The sequence below is a fragment of the Silene latifolia genome, chromosome Y (assembly GCF_048544455.1).
Source record: "Silene latifolia isolate original U9 population chromosome Y, ASM4854445v1, whole genome shotgun sequence".
NCBI classification, from domain to species: Eukaryota; Viridiplantae; Streptophyta; class Magnoliopsida; order Caryophyllales; family Caryophyllaceae; genus Silene; species Silene latifolia.
Window position 1 is genome coordinate 264,367,765 of NC_133538.1, and position 25,187 is coordinate 264,392,951.

The following is a 25,187-nucleotide window of genomic DNA, read 5'->3' on the forward strand; positions in this document are numbered from 1 at the left end:
GAGGTAGAGAGAGGGAAATGAAAGGATGTGAACGATAAAAGGAAAGGGAAGGGGGAAGGCGTGGAGGAGAAATAGGAAAATATTGAGGAGTAGTACGAGGAAAAATGGGCGGAGGTGTAATATAAAAGCATGTGGAAGAGGGGAGAGGAGACAAAGGATATAGAAGAGGATGATGGGGGTAAATGGAAGGTATATGAGAAAAGGAAGGAGGAAGTTACAGAGAAGGACCACGAGGATGAAAGGGGGAGGTGGTTTAGATTGCGACGACGTTGGAGAGAAAAGGGAGAGGGAGATAAAAGGGACGAAAGAGAAGGAGGAGAAATAAGAAGGCTAAGAGGAGAAGGTCGAATAGGATGAGTAGAAAATGGAGGAGGAGATGAGGTGTTTGGGGGCGTAAAAAAGTTGAAGAGAAAATGGAGAGAGAAAAATGATGAATAATGAGAGGGAAAAGAATTGGAGAAAGAGGAGTAGGAAGGGGTAAGAAGGGAAGAATGAGTAGAATAAGAAAGAGGAGTAGTAGTGTTTTTTTTTTGCAGTTGTAAAAAAACAAGTTTTTATACAGATGTCATTTGACTCATTTGGTCAAATGCACTTATTTTAGTAATACCATAAACCGAAACACCAAAGTAACTACATTGGATAACATAAGTGTGTTGATAGCGAGTGGATGGCTGAATTTGGGAATCAAATTCAACATCCAGAGCAATCTTGAAGTGACGAGCACATGTGGCCAAATGATCGAACCAATCCTTACTCATCTTAACCAACCAACGACACCCTTGACCCATCGAGAATGAAAAAAGTGCACTTAAGCCACAAGAACGTAGAAAGGAAAGGCGAAATGTTGACCATAAAAGCCTATCTCCAGAGGAGATAAATCTCCTACACTTTGAATAAAAGCAGTCCCTATGGAGAAGAAACTCGTAGCCAAGAAAAGTAGGTAAAGATATTGTAATAGGAAAATAGATGATTAAAATGTAGAATTAAACGATAAGAGAGAAATGGAAGAAAGTGAACGATAAAAAGAAAGGGAAAGATGAAGTAAAGGGGAGGAGAAATGGGAAGATATGGAGGATTAAAAATGAGAGGAGTAATACGACAGCAAGTGGAGGAGGAGGGAAAATGGAGGATATATAAGAGGAGGATAAGGGAACATAAAATGTATATGAGATGAGAAAAGGGAAAGGGAAGAAGGAGGGCCACAAGGTTGATGAGGAGGAGGTGGTTTAAGATACGGCGGCGTTGGAGAGGAAAAAGGGAGAAATAGAGAACGATGGGGTAGAGGTTGAGGAAGTTGGGAAAAAAGAGGAGGAGGAGGTTCCTTCTTTCCCTCTTCAACACCCATTTCCCCTTTGTCATTTCCCCATTCCTTACTACTACTCATTCTCTATTCAATCTGTATTTTACATTATCAATTCCCCTTATCCTGTTGATTTTTAGGATATGATGAAGTTCAAGAAGGAGGTTGGGAAGGGTAAGGTGTTAATACAAGGCAAAGGCAAAGGCAAAGCTGTTGTAAATAATAAAGCCAACCAATACGAGGTGTCGACCCCGACCAACTATATTTCTATTGTGACGGTGTTAGACACTGGAAAAGAAACTACCCCAAATATATGGAGGATAAGGAAGCTGGGTGTATGACATCTAAAAGTTCTTTCTCCTCTAATATCTATATGATTGAGATTAGTTTTTAATCTTGGATTGATTGTACATCACTCAAAAAAAACATTGGGTATTAGGATATCTCCACGTCTACCTAAATTTATTGATCTTGAATGTCAAATTTTAAGCTTTTTCAAAACACGGTAAAATATTTTGATTTCTTTTGTTTTTATCGTAATTACATCAATAAAAAAATGTAATGGATTGCCTACATCGATAAATGTGGATCTAACCTTTCATAGGCTACAGTTAGTACTTTATTGCCCGAATGAATATTTTGGGACTGCCTGTAGCCACAGAATTTCGTTTTGACTTTTATCCCCTTATTAAGAGACGTCCAATGATAAAAACAGTCTTAATTGTGTGTGGTTCTTATAGTGACTTTCGTGAGTTACGCTCAAGAATTAAAAATACAAATATATAAAATAAACATTTAATGGTCGACATTGCTATTGTATCCTAATGAAATTTTAGAATCAATAAAAAAGGACACCAACTTATTACTTTTAGTGAATCCATTGTACTACGTTGTCATCTAAAATAAACTAATTATTTGCATTCTCTTTTGAAACTTAGATGGCGTCAAATGATTGACAGAAGGAGGGTACTTTATAAGTATAGATGGTTAGCTTGCCTTAAAATTTGCGGGTGATTGATTCACCAACATACTACCCCTTTTAACAAATTTGCATAAGGCGCATTTCGTTTTGCCAAAACAAGCTTTAAATGAGTTCAAAATGCTCGTACAAATTGATTAAATATTCAAAACTATGTAAAACTTGGTTGCTAAGAAACCATTTTAAACAAGACTCCCTCGACTTGCTTAACGCTTGCTTTCCTGGGATTGCCTCCCGGCTCAAAAATCCTCAAGGAATCCTGTGTTTCCCGATGTCGAGCAAGACACATTCATGTTACTTGATGGAGATTTGTAAAAAGATTATTCCCTAAATGGAAGGATGCGAACAATAAAAGGAAGGGGGATGAGGAAGCTAGTGGCGAGGAAAAATGGGAAGATATGGAGCATTAGTACGAGGAAAAACGGGACGAGGAGTAATATAAGAGCAAGTGGAAGAAGAGGGGAAACGAAGGATATATAAGAGGATGATGGGGGACATGGAAGGAATATGGGAGGAGGAATGAGATATTTAAGGAGGAGAACACGAGGATGAAAGGAGAGAGTTGGTTTAGGATGCGACAACTTTAAAGAGAAAAGGAGAGAGAAATAGAAGCGCGAGGAAGAGGGAGAGGGCGAGGGAGATGAAGGCGGGGAAAGAGGAGAAAGATAAATATAAAGGGTAAGGGGAGAATGCCGAATAGTATGAGTAGTGATGAGGGATGTCGCAACCCTATCAAAGATAAACCCGAGGGGTCTCAAACTAATGCAGCTCGGGAAGTCAGGGTCGAATCCACAGGGAGGCTATGTTGCTATATATTTGCTAATCTAAGTCTGTCACAAATGGGGGTTTTGATCGGTCCGTTTCGTGTTCACAATTAAAGGTGTCGTCGTTGGGTCACGTCCGAATCAAAACACAATTTATAGCTTCACAAACAACTCAATAATTAGTAAAGAGGCAAGTAAAGGTCGGATCCCAAGGGACGGGTATTGAAATGAGATTTCTATTGAAACTAGTGGTGTCTTGGGGGTGTCACAAATTGGGTTGATGTAGCAGGCCACTAACTAAAATAGAAATGAAAATAAACTAGCAAGATGAATTAAAAGGGGTGTAAACAATTGATTAAAAAGCACTAGGGTGTCATGGGATCATAGGGGAATCATGGGAATTGATCATACAAACATGTTCTCAAATTATAAGCAAGCGATTATTGTTGTGATGGATTGAGTTGGGTTATATCTTACAATCCTAGGAAAGTTTGGGTCCCGGAGCCGAATCGATTAGATTGTACAACACCTACAAGTCGACTTAATCTTCCCTACTCAACAACATGCATGGTCTAATGAGACTCGAGTTGGGTTATGTCTTACAAGTCTCATTGAAAAGATAGAAGATGGTAGTAAATGCAAGGATTCATAGGCTTAGCATTTCATCAAATATAACATGTGCATGAGTTGAGATCAAAACAAGCAAGCAAATAAAACATGAAAGCATAATAATTTAAGCATGAATCATTCCCCATGTTGGTTTCCCCTAATCACCCATTAACCCTAGCTAATAGACTACTCACTCATTATCATGTTGATCATGCTAGCAAGGTTGTCAATCATACCAACAAAATGAAACATGATGAGTAAATGAAAGTAATTAACAATAATTAAAAGGGATTAAGAGAATTATACCTACTAATGATTCCAATAATAAAGCAAAGATAAAAGAAGTACTTGAATGCTTGATTAAGAGGTTGTCAATCTCCCAATAATAACCCAAATAATCTTCAATTACCCAAAATAAAGGATGAACAAAAGAGAGATTAAGGAAATAAAACTTGTATTAGGACTTGATTAATTGTTGATTACAAAACTAAAGAGAGATTTGATTGGTATTAACTACTCTAATTGTTGATAAGAAGAACATGCTCCTCTAATTAGACTAATGGGGTATTTATAGTGGAAATTAGGGAGGATGCATTAGGGTTAACTAAGGGCTAAACTAGTAATTACACTTTTTAGATTGAGCAGGAGGAGCCGGTATTTTTCGAAGGAAAGGCTTCTTTCTTCGTAGCTTGGAGAAGAGGAAATCGCTTTGTAGAGGAATCCGGGCGGATTAAGGTCGGGACGGGCGGATTCTAGCGATGGAATCCGAGCGGATTCAAGAGAATCCGGGCGGATTGTGGAGGTGGGATCCGAGCGTCTTGGTGGAAAGCCGCACGTCGCACTGGAGGACGGCCGGATTGGGGACAATCCGCACGGATTGTGCCTCAAAGAAGGCTTCATCTTCTTTTCTTCCCCTTTCTTCATAAATTCCTTGGGGATTTCCTTGGGGACTCAAGGATCCTTTCTCAACATTGCTCATCTACTATCATATGTACAAAGACCTTCTAATCTTGTCTCTCCTTGATGCTTGGTCATTGAATTCGATCAATTTAGTCTTGTTTTGCCATGAAAATGCAAGATACTTACTCCTTTCCTACCAAGGGATCAAAATCTCAAAGAATATGCAAAACAAAGAACTAAAGATAAGAAATGACCCAAATATGCACTAAAAAGCATGGGAACAAGGCTAATTCGGGGGCTAAATATGCGCTAATTATGGTCACATCAAATATCCCCAAACCGAACCTTTGCTCATCTCGAGTAAAGAGGTGACAAAGACTAGGACCATTATTTAAACTAACCTAATAACATAGCCGATATGAGACAATTAGCGGGTCTCACTCCGCCCCTTCAACTCACAACAAGACAACCATGAGGTAGGATGCCTTCTTGCAAGGCAAGGTGGGTCTTGCCAAAATGGCGACACATCCAAACATTAACCACACAAAATCACATAATGGATGCATCTACAAAAGGAATAGCCACTTCCTCATCAAGTGGCGGAGGCACTAAAGAGGAACAAATTTAAGAGCATGTAATCCTTCACAAATACTAGTTCAACAAATTACTAAGGATAAGAGGATGGCACTAAATCACCTCCAAATGGTGTTAAACTAGACTACTTTCGTCCTCAATTTCCAAATGCTTTCGTCAAGAGCGATCGGATGGTGGTGGAATGATGATCCCTATGATGCTAGTAGCATATGACATGACAAGTCTCGAATTCTCTACAAAGGTAAAGGTCATGGATCGTCCCAAGCTCGACCAAGTGGCTTGACAAAAGGCTTTTTGGGAATGAAATGCTCAAATCTTTATTCACAACGGGTGGATATGACTAGTATTCAAAATTGTCCTCATTTCACTTTCACATTTCAAAAATTTAAGATGGGGTTTGTCCCTTCCGGGCTAGTGTCCTTTGCTTTCGCCAATCGCTTATTAGGCAACCGGTTAACCTCTAGACAATAGCTTTTCGGGGTGATAGTCACTCTGTCTCTTGGCGGCCGAACTCACAACCGTGTGGGGGCCCAATTCAATGGATCCCGCACCAAAGCACATCGAAGTGGTACGCCTCCATCAAAACAACTTAAATCTCTCAACATTAAACAAGTCATAACATTTGAGGTTTCCTTGGCATTAAATTACTTCCACATGACAAAATTCTTTGAAATGAGCACTTCAAGCTTATTGATAGAAAATATTTTTGGGTTGCCTTACCACAAGGTCAATCAAGGTCACCTAGACAAGTTAACCAAGTCCACATCGCATCACGGGGTTGGATAGGTGACTCACATGCAAACCCTTGACTAGGCCATGGGTCATGGGTCAAAAGACACTAGTATGACACTATCTAGGGTGTTTTACAACCATTCTAGTAGGCAAAGTCTTAAGTTGAACAAGTATTTGTAATGGCTTAGTTGCTCTTGTCAAAGTTCCTAATTAGGCATTTTTCAAAACATTTCTAACATGCAACTACATGCCATGATGCAACTAATATAAACATCCTAATGCAAGTGATTCTATCAACTAATATGACATATAAACTAAATGCAAGTCCTAAATTCACATTGTTATACCGCATCAATCAAAATAAAGCCACATAGTCATTAACATAAAGAGGAAAAAGGAGATTGGAAAGATCATACCATGCGGTCTTCATTATCCTCATGTCTCGGATGTGGCGTAGTCAATCAATGTGAACAAGGATAGAACAAACACAATATATACAAAACAATATATACACAAGACTACAAAGGGAAATAAACATGTTTTTGGGTTTTTCAATTTTCAATTTTTTATGATTTTCGAAATTTTTCAATTTTTTTGGATTTTTTGAATAAGAGTTAAATGTTAGAATTCCCATCCCCACACTAATATGGGCATTGTCCTCAAAGGCCAAAGTGATGGAAATTATGCAAAGATGATGCATGATTTCTATACTAAATGCAATCTATACTAAGCTACACTACATGATGCATGGTTTTTGTTATGACGGAGAGGATAATTTAGATTACCTCCCGTTGTGTATGCATTAACTTCCCCAAACCGAGTTAGACACTATTGCTAATGTCCAAGGATGGGTGTAGTTCATGCACACACTATGCAATGCATGAAACTAATTTGTCATTTTGGATTTTGAAAATGGGAACAATAAAATGAGAACACCTCAATGGTAGCGAGGTGTGAGTCCTCTATGGTGCTAGGACTACTCCAACAATGATCAAAATTATAATTAAAACAAAGAGAGAAATAGACAAACCATGAGAGGGTAGGAGCCTCCAAGGCTTGCTAATCTTCCATCATATCATCACCATTATCACTTTCCTCATTAGAAGTGGTCTCAATGCCACTTCCCTCTTCATTTGCCTCTTCATCTTGCTCATCAGCAATGTTATCATCAACTTCTTCATTACCAACAACCTCATTGTCACCCGAAACGTACCTAGGTGTACCCGGAAATAGGACTTCTCTATCCGCCCAACTAGGCAAAGGACATGATGGGTCAAGTAGTCCTTGCCTAGCTAAGTTTAGGAGGGGTGGATATTGAGCCAAGTAAGCATTTTTCCGGTCCTCAAAGGCTTGCTTGTGCATTGCTTGCATGAGGATATTCAAATAATCATTTCTAGCTTCAACTCCTTCCGGCTTGAACTCTTGATACTCAAAGGGGTAGGGTGGTATGACAATGGAAGAGGAGGGCATTTCAAGTTCACCCTTTTGTTGTTGAATAATATACTTGGCCTCTTTAGAAAGGGGAAGTAGATAATTGGTCCGGTGGACGCTTAGACGACAAATCTTTGAAGGCAAGGTGAACGATCTAGCTTCACTAGTGAGCCATCCATACTTGGTATCAAGAGGGTTATGAGCAACCCACTTGTACTTGTGTATCATAGTATGCAAATCAACAAGATGACCACCCTCCTTTGCTTTATACTTGTTATCCTTATTGAAGTTAGGATCAAAGTACTTAGCTAGGATAGTGACTAGGCCGCCATTGACAATAACGGTAGTGCCCTTCTTCCCACAATCAATGTTGAGCCATCTATCTACCAAAAGCCTCAAAGAGTTGAAAGGCTTGGTGTGCACTCTTCCAATGTTCAAAGCTGATTCAAGAAGAATAAAATCAAGTTTGGTGAAATGGTTGGTATCTTTCCTTGCAATAATGGTGTTGCCTATGACCTTGTGCCATACTCTTATGCCCGGATGGTGGACTAAAAGAGCACGACTCGCATGAAAGTCCTCAAATTTCCTCCCGGAAATTGCCTCCCAAAGAGGGTCGGGGTCATACTTTCCATAGTTCTTAAAATAACTCGGTTCATCACTAAGACCCAAAATTTCACTCAATTCCCTAAAGGAAATGCGTCTACTAACATTAGCTAGACGAAACTCGAGATTCTCCCTACTCTCAACTTTGGTGACTTTCAAAGAACTCAAAAACTCCAAGGTAAGGGAGGGGTATGTCAATTCTTTTGATTCAAACAATTTCTCGAACCCCATGGCTTTGAAAAAGGCTCTAGTTTGCTCAAGGACACACAACTTTCCCAAGGTGTCCTCACAAATAAATTTGGTGGATTGAATTGATTTCCTAGCAAACTTGGCAAAAGTATCTCTATGGGTTTTGGAAATAAAAGTTACCTCCGGATATTGCAAAAGTTGATCGATTTCCGGAGTAGAAGATGTTGTTGCTCCCATAGAAGGTTGTTGTTGTTGTTGCACTTCCAAGTCTGGTGTTGCTACCACCATAGCCAATGCTTTCTTTTATTGAAGAGCCTTTTGCCTTTGCGAAAGTGTCTTTGGTGCCTTTGTTGCCTTTGTTGCTCCCTTAGTCCTTGCCATTGATGAACTAACCAAGAAAAGAATGAAAAATCTTCAATTTGTAGTGCACCCAAATCGATTTAAAGGTGAAAGGCTTTGCCTTTAGGAATTCAAAAATCGACTCAAAGGTTGAAGATTTTGCTCTTGGTTTTGATTTTTATTGAAAAAAGAGTGATTGATTTGTTGTTAGAAGGATGATTTGATTTGATTTTGGTGAATGTTGTTGAGGGATTTTGTTTTTTATGATGGAGAGGATGAGGGTTTTGATGTTTTGAAGTAGTGTTATGAATGAATGAATGAATGAATGAAGGTGGGAGGGATTTTATAAAGACCGAAAAATTCGAACTGCAGGGGCAATCCGTGCGGATTCTGACCAATACGGGCGGATTCTGCACTATCTGGGTTTGATAAAACTCGCCTAAAGACGGGCGGATTCAGAAGAAGACGCTCGGATTTGCTTGATACGGGACGGGCGGATTTGCCTGAAGACGGACGGATTTGAGTCCAGGAAATTTTCCTTGTTTTCCTCAGCAGAGAAGACGGGCGTCTTCTGTCCAAGACGGACGGATTATCAGAGACGGGCGTATTTCAGTTCAGGACACCCGGATTCTCTTACAGTAAAAAATCTTTCAAAATTTAAGCTTATAGGGACGTGCGTCTTCATCCCAGTACGCTCGGATTGCATGAAGACGGGCGTCTTCTCCCCAATCCGTTCGGATTGTTCCCCTTGTACCCGGATTCAGTTCCATCTGTGTACAGTGCATGTCCCTTATCAACCTCCTATTCTTCTTCAAATCTTGTTTTCTTCATTATGGGGGCACTACTAAGGCATGGATAGCCTAGGCAATTGCTATCCCCACACTAAGCGAAAGCACTACACATCAATTTGAGATTGTTAGTCCCTCCCTCACTTCTCTCAAACATGACAAATATCTTGATCAAAGCAAATAAAAATCCAAAGATGACAAAAATGCAATACAAGAATTGAAATGCGAGTTAGGGAGTTAGAAATATTTACAAATGGTGGTTTAGGGAGGACTCCACCAAACTCTCATTCTTGATGAGATGTCAAGGGGGCATGTCCAAGGTATTGTTGATGTTGCTCAACACCTTGAAAAAGTAATCGAAAGCTTGTTCATTATTATGGTAGAGGTCTTCAATAGACCTTGGCCCTTGTTGTCGGTCTTGATCGATGGCATTACCAATGTAGGGATTAAAAATCCCTTCAAATTCGTCGTCCCAAAGACCACAAACTTCATTAAGTTGATCATTGAAAATCTCTGATTTGATGGAGACAACTCTCCCAAATTCTTCTCTTGGCCAATGAGGCCATCCTCTTCTTCTTTGGTTGATTTTGACGAGCTTTGCAAGCTCTCCTTGTCACAATTCACTTGCTCTTTGAATGGAGCATCTTCAATTTTTTCCTTCCATTGGAGTTCCGATTTCTTCCTTTCATCCTTTCGGCTATAATGATAAATTATAAAACATGGTTCATGCAAATGAGGAGCTCTCATAGTCTTGTCAAGATTAAAGGTTATGCTTTCATCTCCCACTTCTAGAGTGAGCTCACCATGTTTCACATCAATCACCGCACCCGCGGTGTGTAGGAAAGGTCTTCCTAGAATGATTGGAATGTTGGAATCTTCCTCCATATCAACAATGACAAAGTCCACCGGGATGAAAAACTTCCCAATTAAATGGGGACATCTTCCCATATCCCTAATGGTGTCTTTGTCGATCTATCGGCCATTTGAAGTGTGATGTTGGTGCATTTAAGCTCTCCCATCCCCAACCTTTTACTCACCGAGTACGGCATGACACTCACACTAGCCCCTAGATCACATAAGGCTTTGTTGATCGTTGTGTCGCCAATGGTACACGGTATTGAGAAGCTTCCCGGATCCTTTAGCTTTGGAGGTGAACTCCCTTAAAGTATTGCACTACTCACCTTAGTGAAGGCGATAGTCTCAAGCTTCCGGATCGACTTCTTCTTTGTGAGGATATCTTTCATGTACTTCGCATAGGCCGACACGTGATTGATTAATTCCGTGAAAGGAATTAAGACTTCCAAATTCTTCACAATTTCCATGAACTTTCTAAGTTGATCATCAAATTTGGGCTTGGCTTGACGACTTGGAAAAGGAAGTCCAATCACAATGGGCTCCTTCTCCTTGACCTTGTCTTCATTTTTCTTTGAACTTTCTTCTTTTGATGATTCTCCATCTTTGGAGCTTTGCACAATTTCTTCCTTTTCACTAGCTTCCATAACTTCATCCTCAACTTGCTTCCTTGGTGCTTCATATCTTGTACCACTTCTCAAGTGAATGGCACTAACCGTTTCATGTCTAGGGGGATTACTTTGAGGTGGTAATTGCCCCTTTTGTCTTTGTGAGCTTGAAGATGATAGTTGAGTCAATTGTGTTTCCAACATCTTGGTGTGAGCTAGGATGTTGTTGATGGCGGTTTCCTTTGCTTGGCTATCTTTTTGCATTTGAGTGAAAAATTCTTGTTGATTCTTTTGCATTTGGAGGACCGCTTTTTGGACATCAAAACCTTGGTCATTTTGGTGATTGTATGGATTTTGATTTTGGTAACCTTGGTTTTGATTGTAGAAGGGTCTTTGATTTTGGTTTCTCATGTATGTTGTTTGAGGGTTTTGAACATTTTGGCTTTTGTATGAGAGATTTGGATGGAATTTGGTGTTTTCATTGTAATAGTTGGAATAAGGGGTACCACTCTTGTATGCTTGGAAAGCATTCACTTGTTCATTTGTTCCCCTACATTCACCTTGGTCATGTCCCAAAGTTCCACAATTCTCACATATCCCACTTGGGATTGATGAGGATGCCGTCATGGCATTAACATGATGCTTTGGTGATTTTGAGACTTCTTCAAGTCTAGCCATAGCTTTTTCAAACTTCAAATTGATTGTGTCGATATGAGCACTAAGTTGAGCACCCAATTGAGTAACGGAGTCCACTTCATGCTTTCCTCCTCTAGTGGCCTTGCGAGGTCTACTATATTGTGAGTTATGGACCGCCATTTCCTCAATCTTATTCCATGTTTGATTGTCATCAACTTCGGTGAACATTCCATTTGATCCCATGTTGAGAATGTTCCTTGAATCCTCATATAGACCATTCCAAAATTGTTGTACCAAAAACCATTCGCTAAGTCCATGGTGAGGACATGAGCGACAAATTCCCTTGAACCGCTCCCAAGCTTCATACAAAGATTCTTCATCCCTTTGCTTAAAACCCGTAATTTGAGCTCTTAGCATGTTAGTCTTCTCCGGTGGGTAGAATTTTTTGTAGAAAGCTAGAGCCAACTTCTTCCAAGAATCTATTCCGAGGGTTGCCTTGTCAAGGCCCTTCAACCATGGCTTCGCGGTGCCGATTAGAGAAAAAGGAAATAAGACCCATCGAATTTGGTCTTGAGTCACACCCGTTTGAGAGATTGCATCACAATAGTCGCAAAAGGTTTCCATATGAGAATGAGGGTCTTCACTAGGCATCCCCCCAAATTGGCTCCTTTCAACTAATTGGATGAAGGCGGATTTGGCAATAAAATTTCCGGTTAGATGTTGCGGTGTAGGAGTACCATTTGGTAGGTTCTCCTCGGTGGGTACGGAGTGTGACGAGAATTTAGGCATTGTAGGTTGATTTTGTGTGGTATTGTGTAATGGGTTCTCCTCTCCTTCTATTGCGAAAGGGTTGACGAACTTAATAGTTGGTTGAACAACTTCACTAATACCTCTTAAATTCCTCCTAACAAGTCTCCTATTGTTCGTTAAGGTTCTTTCGATTTCCCGGTCAAAAGGTAACAAATCACCTTGTGACCTTCTAGACATGCAAAATATCAAATAACTCGAAAACAATTAGAACAAACCTTGAGGAGTTTTACTTCCCCAAGGCGAAGAAAGACACAACTAATAACAATAAAAAGGAAATCTAAATCAAACAAACACCGTCCCCGGCAACGGCGCCATTTTTGGTCGGTCCGTTTCGTGTTCACAATTAAAGGTGTGGTCGTTGGGTCACGTCCGAATCAAAACACAATTTATAGCTTCACAAACAACTCTACAATTAGTAAAGAGGCAAGTAAAGGTCGGATCCCAAGGGACGGGTATTGAAATGAGATTTCTATTGAAACTAGTGGTGTCTTGGAGGTGTCACAAATTGGGTTGATGTAGAAGGTCACTAACTAAAATAGCAATGAAAATAAACTAGCAAGATGAATTAAAAGGGGTGTAAACAATTGATTAAAAAGCACTAGGGTGTCATGGGATCATAGGGGAATCATGGGAATTGATCATACAAACATGTTCTCAAATTATAAGCAAGCGATTATTGTTGTGATGGATTGAGTTGGGTTATATCTTACAATCCTAGGAAAGTTTGGATCCCGGAGCCGAATCGATTAGATTGTACAACACCTACAAGTCGACTTAATCTTCCCTACTCAACAACATGCATGGTCTAATGAGACTCGAGTTGGGTTATGTCTTACAAGTCTCATTGAAAAGATAGAAGATGGTAGTAAATGCAAGGATTCATAGGCTTAGCATTTCATCAAATATAACATGTGCATGAGTTGAGATCAAAACAAGCAAGCAAATAAAACATGAAAGCATAATAATTTAAGCATGAATCATTCCCCATGTTGGTTTCCCCTAATCACCCATTAACCTTAGCTAATAGACTACTCACTCATTATCATGTTGATCATGCTAGCAAGGTTGTCAATCATACCAACAAAATGAAACATGATGAGTAAATGAAAGTAATTAACAATAATTAAAAGGGATTAAGAGAATTATACCTACTAATGATTCCAATAATAAAGCAAAGATAAAAGAAGTACTTGAATGCTTGATTAAGAGGTTGTCAATCTCCCAATAATAACCCAAATAATCTTCAATTACCCAAAATAAAGGATGAAGAAAAGAGAGATTAAGGAAATAAAACTTGTGTTAGGACTTGATTAATTGTTGATTACAAAACTAAAGAGAGATTTGATTGGTATTAACTACTCTAATTGTTGATAAGAAGAACATGCTCCTCTAAATAGACTAATGGGGTATTTATAGTGGAAATTAGGGAGGATGCATTAGGGTTAACTAAGGGCTAAACTAGTAATTACACTTTTTAGATTGAGCAGGGAGGAGCCGGTATTTTCCGAAGGAAGGGCTTCTTTCTTCGTAGCTTGGAGAAGAGGAAATCGCGCTGTAGAGGAATCCGGGCGGATTAAGGTCGGGACGGGCGGATTCTGGCGATGGAATTCGAGCGGATTCAAGAGAATCCGGGCGGATTGTGGAGGTGGGATCCGAGCGTCTTGGTGGAAAGCCGCACGGATTCTGCAGCTGGAGGACGGCCGGATTGGGGACAATCCGCACGGATTGTGCCTCAGCAAGGCTTATTCTTCTTTTCTTCCCTTTTCTTCATAAATTCCTTGGGGATTTCCTTGGGGACTCAAGGATCCTTTCTCAACATTGCTCATCTACTATCATATGTACAAAGGCCTTCTAATCTTGTCTCTCCTTGATGCTTGGTCATTGAATTCGATCAATTTAGTCTTGTTTTGCCATGAAAATGCAAGATACTTACTCCTTTCCTACCAAGGGATCAAAATCTCAAAGAATATGCAAAACAAAGAACTAAAGATAAGAAATGACCCAAATATGCACTAAAAAGCATGGGAACAAGGCTAATTCGAGGGCTAAATATGCGCTAATTATGGTCACATCAGGTTTAGATATGATAACTAAACTAACAGCGAAAATTAAAAGAGTCTAACAGATAAGAGAAAGGGACTAGGATGTCGGTTCATCAATGAATGCTAGATAATTGCAGCTAAGGTCACAGATCAATCACATGTATCAGTCTAAGGGGCAGTGAATACGTCCTTTTGGTCCTCTATTCGCCCTAAAATACTGTTAACTTAACTTTCGCCCTTATTAGAGTATCCTAAAGAATGTAGCGGTTCTCACTCCTTCCAATCTTTCGATCTAGGTCGGGGTTTGCCAAAAATAACTAGAACAATTATGCGCATTAACCGTCTAATCGTCATTAAATGCTACTCATAACAACAAAGACATGATACTGACAACAGATCTGCAAACCTAATTAGTAGCTATCCTCAATTCACTAAATCCCTTAAATCCTAGCGAGGGAATTAGCTATGCATAATGAAATTAACGAAACTAATAACAACTAAAGCAATAATCAATAATAACATAATAATAAGAGGGAATAAACGAAATAACATAAACTAAATTAACAAAGAGATTAAAGGAAGAGTAATTAAGGGAATAAGAGAATTAGAGATGCAAAGGGATAAAGAATTAATACTAGAATTAAGAGAAGGGAAGAGAAATTACAGAGTTTAAGATCCGGAAAATAGGAGAAGAGAACTACGTAATACTAATCTGCCCTAATCTACTGCCAATCGTGGAAATAAGAATGAATGCCCTCCCTAATCTGACCTAATCATCTCTTATATATGAGAGATATTTATTATAAGATAAAACTAAGATAGGATAAAATAGATCTCGACTAAATAAGCGCTGGGACAGACTTGGTTTTACTCGATCGACCAACATAAAGTTAGTCGATCGAGAGATATCTTCCCTAAAATCTCTCGATCGAACACTAAAACATTCGATCGAATATAGTAAGAATCAAAGTAGTCGATCGAGTAAGTCAATTACTCGATCGAGCATATAAAGTACTCGATCAAACACTAAAGTACTCGATCGAGTGGTCTCAGCGCGTAATTCCTGCTTCGAGCACTAAACTTCAAACGGCCGCCATTTCTTCGTTACTTGTCCGAATCAAGCGATTTTCATGGCGTTAGAAAGCTGATAGGATGAGCTTTCATCTTCAATTGTAATAACTTGATTATCATTTGTATAACTCGAGATATTGCCCTTCAAAGTAGGTACTGGTTATATGAAGCTCTTCCTTTGCTCGCCTAGCTACCTTACTTCTACGCGCATCACAAATTAGTAGTTTCCAAGCTCTGAGTCAACTCATCTCCAAAATGTATGCATAGGGACATGTTTTAAGCTTGATTATGCTCCTCTCCGGTTCATACCTGCAAATAATACAAGACAAACCAAAGTAGACTATTCAGGGGACATTTATAGCTAAACACTACACAAAATACATAGAAATGCGTGCAAATACGGTACAAAAAGTCTATATAAAATGTAGTGCGGTTCAAAACTTTGTCGTCTAAGTCGACCAACCAAAACAATATTTATAACTAAACAAACTACTCTTAGTAGAGTGGTAAGTAAAGGTCGGATCCCAAAGGACGGGTATTGAATTAAGTTATTGGTTGTAGGAACCTATGTCTTAGGGTTGTCACAAATTGGGTTGAGATATGGGGTATCAAGCTACACTACTATAGCAATGAAATGTAAAGAAATGAAAGAAAAACAAGCAAATGAAGTGGGGGTTTGTAAACAATATATTAAGGCACTAAGGTGTCATGGGTTGAAAGGGGATTTCATGGTGGTGATCATACAAACATGTTTTCCTAGTTGCAATCAATTATTGTTGTAGAGGAACTGAGTTAGTTTATGTCTTACGGTTCATAGGAATACTTGGGTTCCGGAGCCGAGTCGTCTAGACTGTATAACACCTACAAGCTGACTTACTTTCTTCCTATTCACTTCTATGCATGGTCTAACAAGACTCGGGTTAGTTTATATCTTACAAGTCTTGTTGAAAAGATAAGAGATGGGTAAAAAATGCAAGGTTTCATAGTCTAGCATTTCATCAAGCATAATATGTGCATAGGTTAACACTACAACAAGCAAGCAATTATATGACAACATATTAGATTAAGTATGGATCTACCCCCATGTTATAGTTCCCCTAATCCCCCATTAACCCTAGCTAGGTGACTACTCACTCATGACTATGGTAAACATGCTAATGAAGGTATCAATCATATTAGTAAAGTTAAACATGGTGAATAAGTAAATAAATAAGCAAGGGTAAGAATGATTATACCAAATTGAGGATTATACAATTAATAAGCTAAGAATAATAGAAGAACACTTGATGAATTATGAAGAGTTGTCAAGCCTTCAATAAACCCAAATAATCTTCAATTACCCAACTAAAAATAAGAACACTTGAAAGATTAAAGAAGAATTTTTGGTTTGATTAATATTGGATTAAGAGATTACAACTTGATAAACTTGATTAATGTTAAATTCTAATTAGCTAACACTTCTTAAACTTGATAAAACTTGATTAAAACTTGGTGTCTAATCCCCTAAAACAATGGGGTATTTATACTAAGTACAAGTATTAGGGTAACTAAGGACTTAAATGATGATTAAGTCCCTAAGAAGATGATTAGTGCTTTGCAAGTCCTAGAGGGAGCCGTGCAGATTGCTGCCTAAGGATCTGCTCGAGCTGAGCTCGGGACGCTCGGATTAGAGCTTGAGACGCCCGGATTGTTGCTGGAGTCACTCGACCTGGGCTCAGGATGCCCGGATTCTTGCTCAGCTCCTCTTCTTCTTGCTTGACCACCCCAAGGATCCGTGGCGAACGTTGGTAGGTCGTGGGGCTCCTCATCATTGCCCATTTCTACTTCATTTATTCACTTAGGTCTTTAGTAATGGTCTCCTCTTTGATGCTTGGTCATTAGATGCAATCCATTTAGCTTTAATTTGCTCCATAAGTGCAAGATTAGCGATCCTCTCTTACCAAGTAGGGATGTCAGCGGGGCGGGTACAAGTGGGTACCGCCCCGCACCCGCACCAGTTGGGGCGGGGATGGGTAGAGCTTTGGCGGGTGGTGGGGTGGGTGCGGGTACGAAAATTGTACCCGCCATGGGTCATGGGGCGGGGACGGATTTTGCATTTTAACCACCTAATACCCGCCTACCCGCAAATCATTAAAAAAACTAGTAGGATTATGATAATTTTATAAGCCTTTCTTAGTTATAACTAGTTTTCTTGCCCGTGCGTTGCACGAATATTAAAATAATGTGTGATAAATTTCACAATAAAATGGAATATAGACATATAGTACATCGTTCATGTCTAAGATTTTATGTATGCCGCATGACCAACAAATAATTCCCGTTAACATAATATTGACATAGGAATAAAAGAGTGTTTTTTTAGGAAAATAAAACCAATATGAAGTTTATATATATGATACTTGGACTGATAGTTTTTAGACTTTGTTCATTAATACCTGTTTGTTTTTCAATTGGTCAAGGAAAACAATAATATCTACTCTGCATAATCGACTCAATGATGCAACAAATCTCTTTCTTTCTAATAACAACCATAATTTAATCATTGCTGGATCAAATTGTAATTATGTAAAAACATGTAGAGGTAGTTAGAATGTTATGTCGCCCGGTCAAACTATAGAAGTACGTTTGAATGTGAACCAAATTCCGACACAATACTACATGGCTAGGGATGCTTATGAACCCCCTCTTCTCTCTTCTCTCTCTCTCTCTCTCTCTCTCTCTCTCTCTCTCTATAGCAATAGTCTTGGCCCCCATCTTCTCATTTGAAACAAAATTTTTCACGCATGCCCCTATTTTTCTTCCCTATTCACACCCATGATCTAAAACAATCTCATCTCTTGAAAGATTGATCTTTGTCTCCGAAACTTATCTCAAATTTATCCAACCAAGTGAAAAACTAAACCCCTACTTCTAGAAAAATCCACCATACAATGGAAACTAACCCTTGCTCTCGACAATGTTGTTTTTTTAGGAAAATAAAACCAATATGAAGTTTATATATATGATACTTGGGACTGACGGTTTTTAGATTTTGCTCATTAATACCTGTTTGTTTTTCAATTGGTCAAGGAAAACAATAATATCTACTTTGCATAATCAACTCAATGATGCAACAAATCTCCTTCTTTCAAATAACTTCCATAATTTAATCATTGCTGGATCAAATTGTAATTATGTAAAAACATTTAGAGGTAGTTAGAATGTTATGTATCACGGTCAAACTATAAAAGTACGTTTGAATGTGAACCAAATTCCGGCACAATACTACATGGCTAGGGCTGCTTATGACCCCCATTCTCTCTCTCTCTCTCTCTCTCTCTCTCTCTCTATATATATATATATATATATATATATATATATATATATATATATATATATATATATATATATATATATATATAGTGTTGAGATCAAATAAGTCCCCCTCCTAAGTGTGAGTCCATAAGTCCTTCTTAGAACCCTTGGATGAGCACTATGGAAGGCTGAGATTGAAGACAAAAAACAAGGGATTAATGCCTAATTAAGCCCACTCTTTCACTACCTTACTAATCCACATTAATCAAATACTAATCAACTATATATAATTTATTTTTCCACCCACTTATCTCTCATTCACACAATTCATTCACCACCCCTCTCAAAAACCCAAATTAATTCTCTCAAAAAAACCCCAAATAATTCCCCTCTTCCTCACCAATCTAACCGACCCCCACCGGCCACCACCATCCACCCCCACCCACACGGCCACCACCATCCACCCCCGACCACCAGTACTCCCCAAAAAGACTCTCCAACACCACCGAGCACTACCCCCAACTACCACCCCGACTGTCACCACTCACGCCAAATCCAACCACCACGCCCTTCCACACGCAAACACCGCTTACTCCACAAACCACCTCCAGATCTGCCACTACCGTGCCAATAGCACCACCTGTGAACGCCGCCTATACCTCCACTGCCGCCACTCACACATCCGACTCCAACAAGACCGACAACCGCCCCTCCTCTTCTCACGCAGCCACCACCACGACGACCACCTTCTCCCAGATCTGCCACCTTACACCACGCACCCGACATCAACCCGCCATGCACAACCACCAACAACCCGACACCACCTTGTTCTTTGTTTTGTTTTTTTGTTTTGTTTTTTTGTTTTTTGTCTTTCTTTTGTGTTTATCAGTGTGTTGTTTGCTTGTTTTGTTTGTTTTATTATTTGTTTGTTTTATTTTTTGTTTTGTTTTATGTTTTTGTTATTTATTTTGTGTCTTTTATTTTGGTTGTTTTGTTTGTTTTATTTTTTGTTTTGTTTTATGTTTTTGTTATTTATTTTGTGTCTTTTATTTCGTTTTTTTAATTTTATTTGTTTAAATTTACATATTGTGTGCTAAAAATTCTGCCTCTAATGATTTCAAAATTCAAATTTTGAAAATCCCGCCTCCAATATTTTCATGCGATATTTTTACTCCATTTTATGCTTGTTAAAATCTTGCCTCCATTTTTTTTCTTATTGTCTTGTTTTATAGTTTTACTAAACTCGCCTTGTTAAAATTCGTGTTGTTGATTTTAATTTTCTAGTAAAGTTAAAGTTACATCTTCCTCTAATAATGTTACATGTTTTTCTATTAAATTTACACTTTATTAAAGTTACAGTTTTTTCCATTTAAATTACACTTTTCTCCATTAAAGTTACACTCATCTTTGTTAAAGTTATATTTTTTTCTATTAAAGTTACACTTTTTTCTGTTAAAATTACACTTTTTCTCCATTAAAATTACATTTTTTTCTGTTAAAATTTTAGTTTTCTCTATTAAAGTTAAAGTTACACTTATTTCCATTAAAATTACACTTATTTCCATTAAAATTACACATTTCTCTATTAAAATTACACTTAGCTCTTTTAAATTTAATATTACACTTATTTCTATTAAAATTACACTTTTCTCTGTTAAAATTACACATTTCTCTATTAAAATTACACTTATCTCTTTTAAAGTTAAAGTTAAAGTTATTTCTATTAAAATTACATTTATTTCTATTAAAATTACACATTTCTCTATTAAAATTACACTTATCCCTATTAAAGTTAAAGTTACACTTATTTCTATTAGAATTACACTTTTTTCTATTAAAATTACAGATTTCTCTATTAAAGTTACAGCTATCTCTATTAAAGTTACATTTTTCTCTACTAAAGTTACACTTATATCTATTAAAGTTACACTCTCAAGGACTACAGTTTTACTCTCAATGGACTCATGTTACATGTTTAATATGGACAAAAGTTACAGTCTCAATGGACTAAAGTTACACTCTCAATGGACTGAAATTACACTTTAATGGACTAAAGTTACACTTTTAATATGGACTAAAGATACACTCTCAATGGACTAAAATTACACTTTAATGGACTAAAATTACACTTTAATGGATTAAAATTACACTTTAATGGACTAAAATTACACTTTTAAAAGACTAAAGTTACACTTATAAGTCACTCAATTCACAATGCGTTATGTTAAAATTGGAAAAATTCAAAATAATATTTGTCGAAAAAACTGAGTTTCACTCGTAAAATGCAAAATATATTGTAAATTTGCTTCAAATTTTCAAATTTCAAAATAAAATCCGTCAAACCGCAATTTTTTTTGTTAAAATTACACTTTTTTCCGTTGAAATTACACTTTTAAAATAGTGAAAGTGCAGTAACATTTGTATAAAGTTTCAGTCCAAAAAAAAATTATGCTCAAAAAATATTTTTTGTGTATAATTAATCCATTAGTGAATGTATAATTAAAGCTAGAGAGAGAAAGTGGATTAATTAGTGTATAGGAAACTCATTAGTGTTAACTATGCTTTTTTGCTCTCAATCTCAACCATCCTTAGTGGAAGATCTAAGGGATATAGAGAGGACTTATGGACTCAAATATTTTGGTGGACTCATAAGAACTTCACTCTCTCTCTCTCTCTCTCTCTCTCTCTCTCTCTCTCTCTATATATATATATATATATATATATATATATATATATATATATATATATATATATCTTGGGCCCCCATATTGTCATTTGAAACAAAATCTTTCACGCATGCCCCTATTTTTCTTCCCTATTCACACACATGATCTAAAACAATCTCATCCCTTGAAAGATTGATCTTTGTGTCCGAAACTTATCTCAAATTTATCCAACCAAGTGAAAAGTTAAATCCCTACTTCTAGAAAAATCCACCATCCAATGGAAACTAACCCTTGCTCTTGACAATGTTGTTTTTTTAGGAAAATAAACCAATATGAAGTTTACTGGTAGGTAAATGTTATATCTCTCAGTCAAACTATAGATGTACCTTTAAATGTGAACCAAATTCCAACGCAATACTACATGGATGGGGATGCTTATGACACCCCTATAACAATAGTCTTGCCCCCCATCTTCTTATTTGAAACAAAATCCTTCACGTGGACCTCTATTTTTTCTTCCCTATATACACACATGATCTAAAACAATCTCATCCCTTGAAAGATCGATCCTTGTCTTCGAAACTTTCTTTCAAATTTATCCAACCAAGTGAAAAACTAAACCCCTGCTTCTAGAAAAATCCACAATCCAATGAAAACTAACCCTTGATCTCGACAATGTTGTTAGAATTAAAATTTTACTTTAATTTGGATTGATGGAGTCAAGATTAAGTTTATCAGTATGATCTTTTGAGGTTTCTTGTTATTATTCATGTTACCTATATGTTTTAATGCAAGCGATATTTTGCTGATAAATAACCTTATTTATTATCACTATCCTCGTTAAACTCATCACCCTCCACAAATGCACCCTCCCTCCACCCCACTAATTTACCCGCAAAATAAAACATCAGCCACTATGATTAGTTCTTACTACTCTAAACAACCTCCAATCCACTACCACTATCACTACCTTTCTGCCACGTTTTACATCTAAGAAGTCATAAATCACATTCACCTCCATGAAACACCACTCTTTACTCTAGATGATATGGATCCCCGTCTCCCTTATTGAAGACAATTTATTTCTCCTTCAACAAAGAAAAGTTTAAGATGCAATCTTCCCTCTTATCTCTCTCTCTCCCCCCCTCTCTCTCTCTCTCCCCCTTCCTAGTCTTTTTCTCGTCCCCTCCCCTACCTCCATTCTAGATACTCAAACAAAGTGTTTGGTTATTATGTTTGTAAACTGAATAAGTTTGAATATTATATATATACACCCAAGCATTAAGCACAGAAAACAAGTAATGGATGCATCTACAAAAGAATTGTCACTCTCCTCATCTAAGTGGCGGAAATCATCTAAGGGGAAGCAATCTAAGGTTACACATTCCATTGTGGATATTATTTCTCCAAGCTACTAAGTCCAAAAGGATACCAACAAATCACCTCCAAGTTGTGTCAAACTAGGGTACTTTTATCCTTAATAGCTAAATGCTTTTGTCAAGAGTAGGCTCCTTATGGTGTTAGAAACACTGTAGGATCGCGGAATTCCCCCTCTTGCCTAGTCAAGAAGAAGGGTCGTCCCCTCTCCACCATGCAACAGAATGAGATCATCAATGGATAAAAGGGATCAATATTCTTTGAGTTTCATAATGGTAGTTTGCTTTTGATTTGTTTCCCCCCAATTTCTTTTGGTATTTGACTTTTGAGAAAATTTATTTGCCACTTTTGATGTTTTGACAATTTTGATACTTGGCAATTTCTTTGCATTTTTGAACATTTTCAAAGTAACCCCATTTTGTAGAAAGGGCACTTTTATAGAAATGTTAATTTTTCCTTCATCTCATATTTTGTAGTCAATTGAAAAATCACAATGGCATCCACTAGCTCGTCTGCACCACCTCTCACTACCGTTTCATGGCTTCGATCCTTTATGGATCGTTGCAAACTCGAAAATAATGGTTCGAATTTCACCGATTGGGATGCGCAACTTCGCTTCGCCGCGGAAGGTGATTACAAGCTCAAATACCTTACCGAGGCTTCTCCGGCTACTCCTAATGCTAGGTCAACACCCGCGGTTAGGGAGGCCTTTGAGACCTACCAAAAAGAATCTGCAGCGGTCAAGAATGTCTTGATTTTCTCCATAGAACCCGATCTTCAAAGGAGTGCAATAAAGATGAGGACCGCCTATGAGATATATACTAGACATGTGACCATGTTTTCACGAGCTCCTAGGATTATTTAATATGAAGCGGCTTCCCAATTCTTTGACCTCAATATCAAAGAAGGACAAAAAGTGAGTCCTCATGTGCTCAAAATGATTGAGTATATTGAGACCCTAAAGTTGCAAGGGGTTGACATCACCGAGCAACTCGTGATTGACCGAGTGCTTCACTCCTTAAGTCGAATCAAGGGCTATGTTCAGTTTAGAGTAAACTACAACATGCAAAACTTGAAAACCGATCTCCATGAGTTGCACAAAATGCTTGTGCAAGCTGAAAGGGACATGGGGCTTGATGGAAGCACTAGCAAGGATGTGCTCAACATCAATGCAAAGAGTAAGGGAAAGTTTAAGAAAAGTGCTAACAAGGGTAAGAAACCCACTTCTTACAAAGGTAAGGAGAAAGCTATTTAGAATAGCTCTTCCAAACCTAAAAGGGGAGTCAAACCCGATGACAAGTGCCATTATTGTAATGGCATAGGCCATTGAAAACACAATTGCCCCAAATATTTGGAAGACATCAAAGCTGGACGTGTGACTCCAGTAGGTAATATTACTTCCAAAAGTTTATGATATTGATATTAATTTTCCAACTCAACTTTGTACTAAGATACTAGTTGTGTTTCTCACCCTTCTTATTGAATTTAGGGCTTAAGAAGAAAGGAAAAGCTAAGCAAGCATGAGGAGGATCTCCAAAGGGAGCTAAAGTAGCCGCCGCATAGATGGAGACCTATTGACTTGGCTTGGCATTTAATTTTGAATATGTCTTCATAATAGTCTTATGTTTAGAGATTGTCTAAGAACTTTAATTTGTTTCCATGTTAGACATGAAAATTTCTTTATTTTGCATTTCCGAACAAGTATTGTATTTGGTTTTAAATGACTTGGCTTTCAACCCAAGTCATTTCGGTTTATGGCATTTTAAGTTCTATGACATTTTCCACTTTCTCTATTAATATCTATAACATAAATCAACTCAACTCAATCGATAATATTGAAAGATGATGATTTGTTCAATATGGTAAAGACCTAATTTGTAAATTTGATTCCCAATTAAAAGCTTCATGGCAACATGACATTTCTTATGAAATATAAGATCGATCGATTGAAAGTTGAACTCATATTTGTGATGTTACTCCATGTTAGTAATTGTTTAAAGTTAAAACGCGCAATATGAATTATAAACGAGACTCCATACAAGATATGGAAGGGATTAGTCTCTAAAATGGCAACATATCTTAATTGATATCTCAAGGATAACATGTGCCTAATGCTATTTTGCATTAAAAAGAACAAAATTATTTGTAGCTCTTAAAGCTATCGTCTTGGAAAATAGGTGTATTTCTAAAAGATAGAGTGGGAGAAAATTCGCTACAAACTTGTTTTATAGTATAATGACATAAGAAGATGTTCTAAAAGTCATACATGTGTTACAAATAGAGTTGCTTTTTGAAAGTAATAGAATTATCATCTATCGAGTGAATTTTTGCTAGTGAACCAAATCGGAAATTGTTGCAAAGAAGTCTTGGTTTTATAATCCGTGATAGATTCTATACGCAAAGCTAAGAATGATTACTTTAAAATATTGGTCTTGTTTTATCAGAGATTTTACTGAATAGGAACGTCATGCCAGGGGAATTAAGGAGGGGTGATCTAACTCAAATAACTTGCCTGACTAGTATTAGAAAGTAAATAAACAATTAAAAAGTAAAGACACGAAGATTTTATACGTGGAAAAACCCTGGGAATAAGGGAAAAAACC

The 25,187-nt window shown here is 37.7% G+C and overlaps 1 non-coding gene across 1 annotated transcript; it reads left to right on the plus strand.

Moving 5' to 3' along the window:
* Positions 1 to 11,634: 11,634 nt before the first annotated feature.
* Positions 11,635 to 11,741, plus strand: LOC141636909 (small nucleolar RNA R71). Its single transcript, XR_012541476.1, has one exon. It is a non-coding gene; the product is annotated as a small nucleolar RNA R71 (small nucleolar RNA).
* The last annotated feature ends 13,446 nt before the right edge of the window (positions 11,742 to 25,187 follow it).